Below are 14575 nucleotides of genomic sequence, written 5' to 3' on the forward strand. Positions count from 1 at the left end.
AACTGTTCGACAGAAACCTTAATGGTGGTCATTGTCGCTGCAGGCAAAAAACTAGCAACACAAATTCAAAATAGTAATACTAGTTCATTGTTTTTACATACTGAAAGCTTTTGAGAAATTCTGTTTGCATTGTTTGAATACAATGGGATTGGGATCAAAGACGTAACAACTGACGTTTTTCCAATTCTTAACTCCATTTCTTTGTGGAAATGGAATCTTTTAGTCACAGGTAATAACTAAGCTCTACTAATCACTCTGTGACAGAACTATTCAAGTATGTAACATAACATAATTTCCTAACTTCTTTAATGGAACTTACATTTTGCAATCTTTTGTCTCGCAGTGGTAAAACTTTATGGTGTTCTCCTTTTGTCTACTGAGATTTCAGGTGGTTAACTGTTGTATTTCCTTCCAACCCAAATGCAAGTGCAGTAATGATATCCATGTGCTTCAATAAAGGCACACTGGCCTGTGGTTATGTTTTAAATAAGTGCCTAAACACACATTCTCACAGTCAGAGTAGCTGGAATGGCATTTCATCTTGGTTCCACGCATGGCAGACTCTGGTAGTGACAAAAAACATACAAAGCTAATTACAGCATGGCTTAGCGTAGCCCCATCTTTTGCACTAAAAGGGACGACTTAAATGTGTGTCACCCATTGTTGCGATGGCTTGAAACAGCATGCAGTCTTCAAGTGAACAGAGCATTTCAAATTCATGTCATAGGCATGTGTGGGAGTAGAGGTGATGGGAAAAGAAACATATCCATTTCAGGAACTGGAGTCTTTACACTCCCTGTTGGAGTCCTGTTTGGAGCCTGGACCCAAATTATTTTGGGCTGGGTAAAGCTGAAGCCTGGGGCCCTGGAAAGCACGATAATTAAAGGGAAACCTGCTCAGAGAAATAAGGCTTTTCATTTCCAGGAAGCTAACCAAACTAGGAGACCACCTCAACACATTACCAGTTCTGGCTGGCCAATTTCACTACGGGGACAGTGTCATTCTAAATGACAGCAAGTCTATCTCTCTGCTGTCTCCTTCAGAAATAGGCTGCCATGAAGCAAAAGCATCTGTTTTGAGGAAATCTTTGGGCATCATAAAAGTTCCCTGCTCCCCCTTCAACCAGATTTTACTTCTGTGCTGGCACAAGAAGGCTGCCACACACAGCACTTAGGAAAACCTGCGTATTGTAATGGCCAGCTCAGCTGCTGTCACTCCTGGCTTGGTTCTCTGCAGCCACATCTTTACCAACACTTCCCTCTGCGCCTCCTCCTCGCCTCTCTCCCTCCCCTTCCCAGAATTAGCTGGAGTCTGGATCAGGAGCCTTGGGGACTGGAAGGGGAGAAAATGGGAACCATGACTGGACTAGGCTTGAGAGCTTACCCCTCTGTATAAAATACTGTATAGGCCGTTTTAAAATAATAATCATGAGGGATCTATCCAGCGATTGCAATACTTGTTTTCAGTTTTCTGATGTTTGGTATAACATGCTATTTTATGTTTAGAAATACTGACATTTTTATTGGTATAATAATGTTATTTTGGTCATCAGTTAACTGGGCTGTCTCCAATTCCAACCTCACCTGCCCCCTACCTATCTCCCACCCTTATCACTGATACCCTCACCACACATCCTCCTAGCCCCTCCTTACGATGCAGGATTTTTTTTTTGTGTGTGTGTGTGGTACGCGGGCCTCTCACTGTTGTGGCCTCTCCCGTTGCGGAGCACAGGCTCCGGCTCAGCGGCCATGGCTCACGGCCCAGCCGCTCCGCGGCATGTGGGATCTTCCCGGACAAGGGCATTTTAAGCTCTACTGTTCACCTCGACTGGACTTGGTGGCAGGAGCCAGATCTCTCCACAAGGGAAGGGGCGGGGTAAATCCTAAGTGGGTTCATCCTTCCTGGTCAGCGGGAGGAAAATCGTACATCCACAACTGGAAATTACTGGCCACAACTGAAGCATGGTGCAGAGATGGGGTTCCTGAGACCCCCACTCAAGAAAGCCAAACATGGCAGAAGGATGAGACCTGCGGGGCCAGTGACCTCAAAGGTGGCAGCTCCAAGGGAACTGCAGGGTGCAGTGGGGATGGGGACTGAAAGGAAACTGCCAAGCCAGGAGCAGATGGTGTTTATATCAGAATGGCAGCATATGCTTATCATTTATATTTGTATGAATTAATATTTTTACTTGATATTTTTCAGTAAGTTAATAAATTTTTGTATATGAAATATAGTAAATGTTTGCTTTCACTGAACTTAAACATTTTTAAAATTAATTCCGAACACTTTTGAATAAAATAACTTCCAAGAAGCTACTTACACAAAATAAATACTCCATCCCCAATTCTGACGGTGGTGTTTTGCTTCAGAATTGTGATTATTTTAGGGAGACCTCCTCCCCTTGCCCCAGGACCAAGACTACAGGTCCAAGACTTTCTACATCACAGATAGTGCTTACATAACTGATCTTCATGATTATGATTAAACCACAGAGCCCAACAGGGTGCCTTCAAGCCATTTCTCTCCTGTTATCAATTTCTCTTTCCAAAGTTTCCATTTCAACTGACAGTGCCCAGAAAGAGAATTGAGAATCTTGGATTCCCTGAAACAAGGAATTACATTGCTTGTTTATCCCAAGATACCTAATCTTGGGCATTTGGATAGCCATTTCCTCTTCCTCCTACAATGTGGCATGGTGAAAAGATCCAGGCAGACCTAGGTCTGGATCTGGTTTGTCACTTATCACCTCCATGACCTTGAGTAAGTTATTTCATCTCTTTGAATTCCAATCATCTCATCTGGAAAATTGTGATGACTTTACACACCTTTCAGGGCTCACGTGTGAGGACTGTATAAATCCCAGATCTCAATATGTGGCATTTATTCCCCAAGTAAATGATAGCTTTTGTTATTATTGACTGAGACACAGAAAATTCTAACTGAACTAGGATGGTGGCCCACAGTAACAAGGAAACAAATTACCATAGTTTCATATACAAGTCTTAGAATTACTGAACCTTCACCCAAGACACATGACATAAAAGTGTTGAGGATTGTGTCTCAAAAAGAAATGAAATACTTCCAAAATCTACCTGGTATATATGGGCCCATTATTAATCAGGATAGGCTAAGTTTTTTGCAGGAAGAAAAAATTCCCCAAACTTCAGAGCTTTTGACAACTGAGGTTTATTTCTTGCTCAGGCTGCATGCCACTTCATGTCAGCTGTGGCAATGCTACACTTTGTCTCCACTTCAGGAGCCAGACTGATGGGACAGCCCTTGTATGGGATATTGACAGTCCCCTTAAAAAGGAGAGAGAACATTGGGAAGCCACACGATGCCTCTGAAAGCTTCTGCTCAGAAGTGGCACATGTCACTTCTGGTCACATTTCATTGGCCAAAGAGAGTCATATGACCAAGTCTGACATCAACAGGGTGAAGAAGCATAATTCTGCCCCAGAAAGGATAAGTAAATATTTTGAACAATATTACAATCTATCACAGGTCAACTAAACAAATATATGAAGCTAAAAGTCTGGATATCAATGAAAAAGGAAAGTTATAGGGAATGAAAAGACAAGACATTGGTCAAACTTGAGGAGCTAAAGAAAATTTGATGTCTGATCATAACAAAGACTGAGCAAGGGTCCAGGTCTCATGACTTACTTGGGATATTTTATAAATGACCTGGACAGAATCTGGCAGGACTAGCCATCTAGAACTTAGCGCTGTGGTGCTCTGAAATACTTCTGGCAATATGGTTGCAGAATAAGAAAAGTTACAATCATTTGTTAATACTGGGGGGAAAGCTTGACATTTCTTGACAAACACAATTCATCAGTATGGTGATGTCTATAACGAAAGACGTCTAGGGCCACAGGATGGTGCTCAGAGGTTTGGTGGTGAATGCAGTGTGGCCCAGAAAGGAGAGTGCCGCCTTGAAAAAGCAAGAAACATGACAGTTGTAATGGGGCCAGTCCCAAGGGGTGGGCAGCTCTGTGAGCTAGGATGTCTTTGATCCTGACATTCTGTTGGTTACATAATAGGCATTGTTGACCTCATTTCTCCGCTGGTGGCCTGGCATAGGAATCCCCTTCCAAAATTCAATGGAAAGGACTGAAAGGTTCCTGCCTATTTGCTTGAGCCTCACAGAGCCAGCTAACAGCTCTGAGCAGGCTGCATCTCCTCTGTCCACCACCACCCCTGCCCCTCTGCCAGATCGTAGGGCAGAGTTTCCATATCTGCTTCCACATCTGCCTGGATTATAGTTATTGTAGGCAATCCAGGAGTCAGCCTGAATTGTTAGCCTCTTCCCCTAAGGTTTTGGCGTTGCCTAGACATGACTTTGTGCTCTGGTACAACCCTACTGAGGCCTAACTGCAGGCTCCCCCATGGACACGCTGGCCCCTGGAAGGCAACCTTAGTGAGGGGCACAGAGCATAGTAGTTCTCAGTTATGACCCTCTGGACTCTTACACCCAGAAACACTTAACTCAGTTGCATGCTCCCTCACAAGGGGGTGGGATCTGGTTGCAGCTGCTCACATAACGGCACCTGCCATTAACTAGAAGCCATGTAGCGCGCCTGTGCTGACATGCCCTCAGTGGCTCTTTGCCCTCTCCCCATCTGAGATGTGAGGATGGTTAATTGGAAACATCCTTGTTAGAAACCCACCATTATGCAGTGCCTGACTATTCTTCTGCATGCATTAATTCCACTTCTGTGTATCCCAGATCCTTTATGTAACTGGGGTAACTGGTTTGGAGGAGGAGTTCTAGAGCTGCCCTAAGCAAAGATGAAGCTCACTGATATGGATGGATTTGAAATAACTGGATCACATACCAGACCAGGAGAATGGTTCCAAGGTGAAAATGTCCCTAAGGTTCACTGGTCAGTGGTAGATATGCAGCTATGCCAGCTACCCCAATGCGGTGGAAAGCTATAGGGGTCCACCATTGTTATTTTTTAAATATCTTTCACTCAGTACCCTTCTTCCAAAACACACCTGGTATTCTGGAAGGCGTTCCACTCCACTGGCCACAGGAGTAGAAGCATGTAACACAGTTTGGCCCAATCACAGTACTTCATACACTTGTTTCTAATCCAGCCGAGACTAAACAAAATCTTTCTCTGAGATTTTTAAATAACATGGCTCTTAGATCAGTGAACTAGGTCTCCACTTGAGGATGGCTCATCCAAAAGATTTTCACATTATGAGGAAAGATATTTTGTCTATTTGCTCACCACGGTATCCCTTGCTCTTTAATCGCTTCTTCCCCATGATTTCAGCTTACACATCATTTCAGCCAGCCATGGTTCCAGCTCAACCTTAGGTCGGCCTTATAGCTTATGCTTCTGGACTGCCTGCATCTCTCCATGTTTTCCAATTCAAAATTCCAGGAGCATAGATCAGATTGGTACAGCCCACATTTTACCACCAGGCCACATTGGGTCAGTCAATTGGATGGCTGCTCTGGGTGAGGTGCCCAGCCCAGGTCCAATCAGCCTGGGCTGCAGGGCAAGGTCACATGGTACCACATTGGGCTACCTTGGCAGGAGGGCTGTGATCATGGTATTTCCTTAGGGCATGGGGGTGGGGTGAGTCAGTGAAGCAGGCACAGAACTGATACATCCAGTACAGGTCTGAAGAGAGAAAGAAGGAAGCAAGGACCACACTTTATTGTTTCTAGTATCCCTAATGCCCATATAGTGCTTTCATATGCTTTCAATGAATGGATAAATGAATGAAAGAACATATTTCATAAATGAAATTAATGAAGCAGAAGCAAGTGCTACTTGGAAGACAATTACTCTAACACCAGGACAAAAAGGAGTCAGGACACTGCTCAGCAGCCCTCCTGAACTAGAGCTGTTCCTGGCACGCTCTTAAGTTCCCAAACCCCAGACCTGCCCTTCACAGGCCGCCCTCTCAGAGAGTGAGCAAGGAAAAACCCTGCCTGCCAGATGTTTCACCCAGAACCTCCCTCTGGCCCTGAAAACTGCCCCCTGCCAACAACAGGAGTTTGACCCAAGAGGCATCTGGCGTGAGAGAGGGCTTTATCTGCACTCCCTAATCAATCTCAGGTTTGGCAAGAGTGACCAGGAGTGTCAAAAAATCTCTAGTCCAACAGATGCTTCTCATGAGCTCTCCCAAGTAACAAAGTTGTCAACTATGTTAAAGAACAAGAAGCCAAAATACTATTTGAGTCCAGTGCCCTTGCTTGAGAGACATGGAAGGGAAAGTATTGGGCTTGGACCCAAAAGGGGTGAATTTGAGTTTGAGTTTGACCTTGAACAAGTCACTTGGCCCCTAAGGCCCTCACTTTCCTTTAAAAGTAGGATAATTACATCTGTCCTCCCCACACCTCATTTGGTTATAGTAAAGACCAATTTAGACAACACTCGGGGAAAGTGTTTGTAAATGGGTAAAATGCTGCCGAGATGTGAGAGATTCTTCCTAGCATGAGCACACAGTTAACAAGCAGAAGGACTGGTGGTAGGGAAATCCGCAGGTAACAAGGTCAGTGAGGACACTGCTGCTGGTCACCAGCTACAGGCAATGCTAACCTGAACCCAGGCAGAAGTAGTGGGAATGGAAGAAAGGGACAGGGACCCTCTCAATTTTTTGGCCCATATGAGGCATCTAAGTTTTTTTGTTTTTTTTTTGCAGTACGCAGGTCTCTCACTGTTGTGGTCTCTCCCGTTGCGGAGCACAGACTCCAGACGCGCAGGCTCAGCGGCCATGGCTCACGCGCCCAGCCGCTCCGCGGCATGTGGGATCTTCCCGGACCGGGGCACGAACCCGTGTCCCCTGCATCGGCAGGCGGACTGTCAACCACTGCGCCACCAGGGAAGCCCTAAGTTTTTTAATAAATGAACAAAGTGTAATCTCAGTTTGTTATAAAGAAATCATCTTATCAAAACATTACCAGTTTAAAAAAAAAACATTACCTATTACAGTGATTTCTGAAATTCTGAATTTCACTCCTATTTTTGTAACACCAGTGAACTTGGTATATATTTTATTATTGTATTTATCATCTTGATATAATGTATTTGTTAAATTTTCATCTCCTCTTCTAGACTCAAATCCCTGCAGGGCAAGGGCTGTGTTTTATTAATATTGACATCTCTCTTGGTGCCTAGCACACTGCTTGACGCATAATAAACAAGTAATGTGCTATCCACAAATGAAAGATTAATCATATCACTATGGATTTATTTATTACTGCAAATCTTCACAATAGGCTTGCAAGGCAGGTATTTTAATTCCCATTTTAAAGATGAAGAAACTAAGACTCAGAGAGGTTAATAAGTTACTTAAGGTCCCATAGCTGGTAGAGTCTGGATTCAAGTGGGCTATTCCAGAGTCCACATTGCCTCTGCCTGTTTCCTCAGGGCCCAGCTATTAGTAACAGTCCTGGAGGGCTGTGTCCTTGTGATTTTGCATTTGTCTCCAAGTTGCCAAACTCCTGTGCAATCTGGAGCTTGTTTTGGTTGGACACACATTTCACTCTTGGGAGAAGTGAAAGGGCTTCTGGGAGTAAGGCACTACTGTGAAGACCACAGGGAGGACTGAGTATATAGGTCTGAAAATGACCATCTTCTTCTGGACCAATCCTCGGGGATACTGTCTGATACAAACCTTTAAACAAAACTAAAGGAATTGCACACTGTCCTCAGCTTGAGGAAACCTGGCAGGTACCAGCTTGTCCTATGAGGTCTTGATCATTTCAAGACAAGGACAGCAATGGAGAGGGGAGAAAGGGACTCCACATCTGTCTAGCTAGGAAGGCAGCTGGCATCAATTGTCCAAGTAGGAAAGGAGGTTTCTAGCACCACTAGTAATCCAGAATGTATGGGTTTTTAAAGGTTGCATGTCATTGATAAGGCAAACCAAACTGCTATTCTATGCTTGCTATGTCCCTGTGTTGTGTTATTTTGTTTTTTTTCACATATCATGAGCACATCCGACCAGCTAATGCACTGATGCTCAAACATGTTCCTCTAATAGAGAAAACAGAATTCACTGTGCTCTTTGTAGAACACCATTAAAAACTGCTACACTGAATTTCACTATGAAAACACATGACAACCTTATTAAGAGACAAGGTACCAGGCGCTAGAGATTTAATGATATTTAACTAAACTCAGAGAGTAGAGAAAGGTATAAAATGTAAATGTACAAAAGGGTACAAAATGTAAAATGTATAAAATGTAAGTGTCTTCTTCTTGAACCACCATCCGTCTTACTCCCTCCCAGAGAGAACCATGGTTGACAGTTTCTTATGTATCCTTCCAGAAATGTTTCCATGTCTGTATAAACATATATATAACATGTATATCCTTTTTCAAAAAAACAATAAGGAGTTCACATTACAGATGCTCTTTTGTACTTCAGCATATCCACAAACAAGCAATAAATAATATAACCATTTATTATTAAACAGTTTTGAATGAAATCATAAATGAGTTGTGATGAGTAAAGGAATGAGATATACTATCTGCCTTGAAATGGTCCTGAAATGATCATTTCGCTGTAAACTATCCACGGACCCTGCTCTTATTTCCCAGTCAGCCCCACCTTCTTGTTTTTGAAAGGCGCCCTCCCCTCATCAGTCAAGTAGGAGCATTTGTGAGCACTGACCTCTACCCCACCTTCTCATCCAGGAACCCCAAACAAAAGGAGAAGCAGTTTGGGTTTTTCTTTGACAGCCTAAGCACCCACCTCTAAAATCTCACTAATTTATTTGAAATGAGCCTGAGTTATAGGATAATTCAGTACATAGATTCTCACTGAGACTAAAAACATTTTTCTTTTCAAATGAAGTTCAGGCTTTCTTTTCAAATAAAGTTCTCCTGCTTTTTGAGGCAGGAGATCAAAGGTGAGTCTCTCCCTGCCCTCCCTTGTAAATGGAGAGATACCCACATATCTACAAGGAGAGCTGAGCGTCCGAGGAGGTGTGTGATAAGTGCCAAAGAGTGGCACAGGCAATACCCTGATAGTACAGAATGTCTTGCTATAGAGCATAGGGAATTTAGAATCAGTCCTCAGAACAACTGTGTTCTGAGCTGAACCTGAGCTGAGCTTTAGACCTTGAGGTCAGTTATTTATGACCTTGTCTTTGTCCCCCACTAGGACAACCAAGTTCCTCAAGGGCTTCCCCGATGGCACCTAGCACAGTGTTTGGAATAGTAGGTGCTCAATAAATGATAAAGTAAATTCACACTTAAGGCTATCAGTTGCCTGATATTTGAGACCCAATGTGCACATGGGATAGATAGTGGCTGCTGGCTCAGGGCAATTCTAAGGTTATTGTTATTTCTGTCTTTGATATTTCTTTGTAGAAATATAAGACACAAACATCTGTGTATAAATGCTCTTTTAAAAAAAATTTTAATTAATTTATTTATTGGTTGCGGTGGGTCTTTGTAGCCGCGCGTGGGCTTTCTCTAGTTGTGGCAAGCGGGGAGCTACGCTTTGTCGCAGTGTGTGGGCTTCTCATTGCTGTGGCTTCTCTTGTTGTGGAGCATGGACTCTAGGCATGCGGGCTTCAGTAGTTGTGGCACATGGGCTCAGTAGTTGTGGCACACGAGCTCTAGAGTGCAGGCTCAGTAGTTGTGGCATATAAATGCTCTTTGACAGCTGACTTTTGGAGGGGGAATGGGGGTGGGGAAGGAAGTGGGAGGCCTCTTTGTTTAAAGGAAGCGCAAAGGAGTAGAGAGAGAGAGACAGAAGTGAGTCCTGATCCAACTACCGACAGATGTTCTGCGATCACTCCTGGCTTCAGAGACACTGAGAGCTGCAGTTCTCAGGTGGCCGCAGACCTGCCTGAAAGTGACAAGGAGGGCCATTCGTTAAAGCCCTCAAACCATTTCCAGAGGCCAGATTCAGGGTTCCCGGCTGGGCCTGCCTCTCCAGGCATGCTACCTGGGCCGTGAGGCCGGGAAGATTACCTTGATGGCCACAGCAATTTGGCAGAAATGAAAAGGCACTGGGATATTGGGCGCGCTATTAGTGGCTGTGTTTGTGATCTTCTGGCACCTGCAGCCCAGGCTGGCTGGTTTTGCAGCTTGCCCTGGCGCTCAGGCCTGGCATTTCAGAAAGTTCTGGCAGCAGAACCTGGGAAATAGTACCTTTAAAAAAATGTGCGGAAAGCTAATGTCACATTGGCAAAGCTCACCTGGGGCCACCTCCATCTGTCGTCCCCTTTGTGGCTCACCATTTTTACTCTCTCTTTAGTGATCAGAGCCTATGTTGTCCTTTCCATGCCCTCGTTGCGGGGAGGCCTGTGGATGGTCTTCCACTGTCCACTGGTTTATTACTCTTTCCTCCCTACAGTTTGACAGCTGGGCAAGACAGCTGAAGCAATTCCCATATGGGTTGTCGGCAAAGACTGGGGTAGAGGGGAGATGGTTTAGACATGCAGCATACACACCTAACTCCCCATCGCAGATGGGCACAGGGGACTGTGCAGAGCAAGCAGTGGCCACAATGAGGCAGTAGGAGTGGTCTCAGGTCTCCTTCTGTAACCCAGGGCAGGCCAAACTGAGCTGGTTTGGGGATATAGGGTCTTTCCTGCTACCCTCTGGGCATTAGCTGGGGTTCCTTTGTTGTAAGCAACAGAAACCAAATATGATAAGTTTAAGAAAAAAGAGTTTGCTGAAAAGATACACGGTAGATCACAAAATCAAAACAAAGTCTTAGAAAGGGCAGGAAGAAGGGAAGGTCTTGAGATCCAGGTTATGAGGCATGAGCACTCATTAATCCCTTCGAAACATTTTTTTGTCCCAGTATCCAGCTGTTCAAGCTTCCTGGTGAATCAGATTGGCTTAACCAAGACTTCACAGAGCAGAGGGGAGGGCTTGTTCCCAAAGGGAAATGAGGGTTCTACCAAGAGACAGTGGGACAACAGCTGGGTGGCCAAAAGGAACAGGTGTTCACCACCTGAAACCACAGAATCCCTTGCTCTTCACTCCCGTGTTTGCTCTACCTTGCTAATAACTAGATTTTACTATGAGGAAAATGGTGGAAAAGTTAAGGGAATCAAGGACAGGAGGGAACCCAGTTACTGTTGGCAACTGTCTGACAATAGACCTTGAGAGGGGAGTCCTGGAGCTGTTTCCACTTCCTTGAAAACCTGAATAGAGGAATAGCATTCATCCAAATCAGAAACCTGGGAGACACCTAGATGCCTCCATTTTCTTTCCTCTTTCCCCCAAATCAGATCGGGTACCAATTTCTTTCACTTTGTCCCCTGAACACTTCTCATCTCTACACAACCCTTCAGGTCTCCAGCTTTTCACCTGCCCAGGGCCAGAGCCTCCTAACCAGTCTCCTTGCCTTCAGGCTTCTCCCTCCAATACTCTCCCACTGCAGCCAGAGGGATCGCTTAGAAACCCACATCTGATCGTGTCTCTCCCTCTAAGGGGCTTCCATTGCGCTCAGGAAAGTCTTAGCACCACAAAAGGACCCTTATGCTTACTCTCTGGCTTACTTCTCCAGATCTCTTGCAAGTTTCTCCCTTCTTCACCATTTTCACCACTTGAAATTTCACATGAAGTTAGTGCCTGCTAACCGTCTGCATTGAAGAGGTGGGTAAAAGAACTGTCTTCTCCCACTGCCTGAACACAGGGTGCTGTGGACTAAATTGTGTCCCTCAAAATTCATATGTTGAAGCCCTAATCTCTGTGTGATTGTATTTGGAAAAAGGACCTATAAGGAGGTAATAAAGCTTAAGCGAGATCATAAGGGTAGGACCTTAATACAGTGGGATTGGTGTTCTTATAAGATGAGGAAGGGCTTCCCTGGTGGCGCAGTGGTTGAGAGTCTGCCTGCCGATGCAGGGGACGCGGGTTCGTGCCCCGGTCTGGGAAGATCCCACATGCCGCGGAGCGGCTGGGCCCGTGAGCCATGGCCGCTGAGCCTGCGCGTCCGGAGCCTGTGCTCCGCAACGGGAGAGGCCACAACAGTGAGAGGCCCGCGTACCGCAAAAAAAAAAAAAAAAAAAAGATGAGGAAGAAGGACCAGAGGTCTCTCTGTGTCATGTGAGGACAATGAGAAGGCAGCCATCTGCAAGCAGAAATCAACCCTGCCAGATGACCTTGATCTGGGACTTCTAGCCTCTAGAATTGTGAGAAATAAATTTCTGTTATTTAAGCCACCCAGTCGATGGTATTTTGTTACAACAGCCCAGGCTGACTAAGACAGGGGCATACTGTGAAATAGTCTGCATAAATCTTGACATTCCTTTGAAGTTTTTTGCTGTAGAATAAGTTTTGATATTCTTGCATTCTGCCTCATACTAGTCTCATTGGCTTGGATATACATGTATTGTTTAAAATCACATACATAGTGAACAGGCCATAGTTTTCTGCTGACTTCGAGTCTTCCCAGCCCAATACACCTGTCCTCACCACAGTAAGGAGGGTTTAGAACCCAGTTCAAAAGCCACGTCAGCTGTCTCCCCCTCAAGGCTTTTGCACCCTTTGTTCTCTGCTGGAACATCGTCTCCCTGACCGTCTTTTGTCCACTTTGTGAACCCTTTAAAGCAAAAACTCAGTTGTCAATTCCTCTTTTAAGATGCTCCCGGCCTCACACCTCAATGTGGAGCTGATACCCTCCTCCATGCACTCACTATGCCCTTGGCAGATATACAGCCCCTTATTACTCACACGTATGTTTATATGCCTGACCCCTACTGAATTGTAAGCTCCTTGAGGGCAGGCACAAGGTCTGATTTACCTGCAAATTCTGAGGGCCTAGCAGGGGACCAAGCACAAAATACATGCTCCATAATTGCTGAAGAATGAATGAATGAGTAAATGAATGAATGAGTAAATCAGCTCAAATTACAACAGGAGTCATTTCAGTGGGATATACTTGGGGATGGTGATAAAACACAAAATGTTCCACAAAGACTGACAGTGAAATCTCCACAGCTGAAGAGCAGCAGCAGGGCAAGGAGAGGTCTGTCCCAGCAGGCACAGCCACTCAGCTCTCAGAGAAGTAGGGGGATGAGTTAGAGGGTCTCCTGAGATTTCTGCAACATGTATTAGTGGGCCTGCTCCCTAAATGCTCACTGCCTCTCACACTGTCCCACCTTTCCAGCTCTATCTAAGGTAGTTGAGCCCCTTAGTATCTCATGCTTGCATTGTCACACTTATTTCTTAATTAGGACACTGGTCTAAAAGCAACCTCCCTCTTCAATCACTCTACATATCACCTGCCAGAAGCATTCACCCCACACAAAATCCCACCCCACTCCTCCACATATCTGGAGAACTTGGTCTATGGAATTGCAGGTCTTCCAGTTTCTAGCCTCAACTTACTTCTCAACAATAGTCAACAAAGTGAACTGGCAACACCAGCTCTAGTTATTCACAGCAGTGAATTCAATGGACAAAACTCCCAGCCTGGGCTTCCCTGGTGGCGCAGTGGTTGAGAGTCTGCCTGCCGATGCAGGGGACACGGGTTCGTGCCCCGGTCCGGGAAGATCCCACATGCCGCGGAGCGGCTGGGCCCGTGAGCCATGGCCGCTGAGCCTGCGCGTCCGGAGCCTGTGCTCCGCAACGGGAGAGGCCACAACAGTGAGAGGTCCATGTACCGCAAAAACAACCACAAAAAACAAAAAAAACCTCCCAGCCCTTGGGGACCTCACCTTCTAGCCCTGCAGCCTCGTCTACCCCACCATGCTTCACCGTCTTTCTCACCTGCTCCCCACTACCTGAAAACACATCCTTATTCCCCACTTCCTGGCTTCTGCTCCCACTCTCCCCTGGCCTAGAACGTCTTCTCTGCCGGAGCCGCACTTATCTGAATCTCAGTTCAGTGTCTCCTGTCTCTGAGGACAGCCATCTTTTTCGCCTTCCTCTGAACTCCTGCGGCCCTCACTCAGTCACCACCCACTCGCTACTATTTATGTTATGCTACCCTTGTTTCTGGGCACATACGTACATGGCTTTGTGTGGATATACACATGTGTGCATCTTTCTATCACTACAATGTAAACTGTATACCTGAAGGCAGAAATGGGTTTCTATCTGTCTCCTGGGTCTTGCTCAGTGCTCTGCACATGGAACTCAATAAATACTGATGGAAGCAGGGAAGTGAATTGGCAGCGAATAGCTCTGACCTCGTTGGCTTCATTTCCCACTTCCCAGGATGCCCACTTCTGTCACTCTGCCTGGCTCTTGTCAGCTGAGGCACTTGCAGACATCTGTGAGTTTAGGGTGATGCCCTGCAACAGGGCACTGGTAATGGGAGAGGGACCTAAGTCTTGAAGGTGTCCCAAGGCAGACATTTTCCTTAAAGAGTGATAGAACTGGCCAGTTCCTTCTTCCTTTCTTGATTTCTCCAGAATAGAAGCTGTTATATATACTCTGGGATGTATTCTAGCTAGTGGAGATTCTCTTGTTATTTTTGTGAGGGACAAAGATGTTAGAGAAGAGAGGAAAAATAAGGCAGCAAGAGCTGGGGTATCCTCTCGGGAACTCAGTTACACACATGTGTATGTCCATGCACAAAGGCATGTACAGTGCTCTCAGGGAGTCCATTACACACACGTGTGCACACA

Source organism: Pseudorca crassidens, chromosome 6 (assembly GCF_039906515.1).
Source record: "Pseudorca crassidens isolate mPseCra1 chromosome 6, mPseCra1.hap1, whole genome shotgun sequence".
Lineage (NCBI taxonomy): Eukaryota > Metazoa > Chordata > Mammalia > Artiodactyla > Delphinidae > Pseudorca > Pseudorca crassidens.